A 1218-nucleotide genomic window follows, 5' to 3' on the forward strand; every position below is an offset into this window, starting at 1 on the left:
TATCGCCCTAAACTTCCCTTCTTAGCACTACTTGGGCTGCATACATGAGTCCTGGCATTCGGTTTTTCTGTTTTCATTTGTCTCAAATGAAACATTTTTAATTTTCCTTTTATTTGTTTGTTTGGAATTTTGTTTAGTTTTTATTTTAGGAACCATGTCTGGTTCCCACAAACTGGGAAGTTTTTGAAATGTCTCCTGTTACTGATTTCTAGTTTTACACTATTGTGGTTAGAAAAGATTGTTTTTATGTCGGTTTTCGTATGCATGGGATTTCGTTTTCCCTTCCCCATTCCCTTCCTTCCTTGTATGCTTATTTGTGTGTGTGTGCCTCATGGACTGACCAGGGTGCCATGCTAGACACACACTCTGTCCACTGTTGAACAGCTCCCTTGGTCATCCTTGAAATTCTCAGGCTGTGTCTGTGACCGTGACATGAGTAAGTACTATCAATTGAGATACCCTAGCTCTTAAGAATTATCTTATTTTAAATTGTGTGTGTGTGTGTGTGTGTGTGTGTGTGTGTGTGTGTACATGCGCATGTGCAAATGAGTGAGGGAGAAGTGAGGAAAGAGAGAAGAGGAGAGAGGGAAGAGGGAAGAGAGAAGGAGGGGGGAGGGAGAGAATTACAAGAGTGCAGGTATCAGCCGGGCGGTGGTGGGGCACCCCTTTAATCCCAGCACTCGGGAGGCAGAGGCAGGCGGATCTCTGTGAGTTCTAGGCCAGCCTGGTCTACAAGAGCTAGTTCCAAGACAGGCTCCAAAGCTACAGAGAAACCCTGTCTCGAAAAACAAAACAAAACAAAACAAAACAAAACAAAAAAAGAGTGCAGGTATCAGACGGGAAGAGGGTTCAGATCTTCTCTAGAATTTCAGGATGTTTTAGCACCCAGTGTGTGTGCTGGCAACTGAACTGTGGTCATTGGAAGAACAGCGAGTGTTCATGGAGGCTGGAGAGATGACTGCATCTCTTCAAAACACTTGCCGCTCTTGCAGAGGACCTGGGTTCAGTTCCCAGCACCTCCATAGCATCTCACAACCATCTGTAACTCCAGTTCCCAGGGTTCTGGCACCCCCTCCCAGGCATTGCATTCATATACACACGCAGGGAAAACATAGAAACATTTTTAAATTTATTTATTTAATTAATTAACTTATATTACATCCTGACCGCAGTTTCCCCCTCTTCCCATTCACTTCCTGCCCACCTCTTCCCATCCCC

This window comes from Microtus ochrogaster, unplaced genomic scaffold (assembly GCF_000317375.1).
Source record: "Microtus ochrogaster isolate Prairie Vole_2 unplaced genomic scaffold, MicOch1.0 UNK120, whole genome shotgun sequence".
NCBI lineage: Eukaryota > Metazoa > Chordata > Mammalia > Rodentia > Cricetidae > Microtus > Microtus ochrogaster.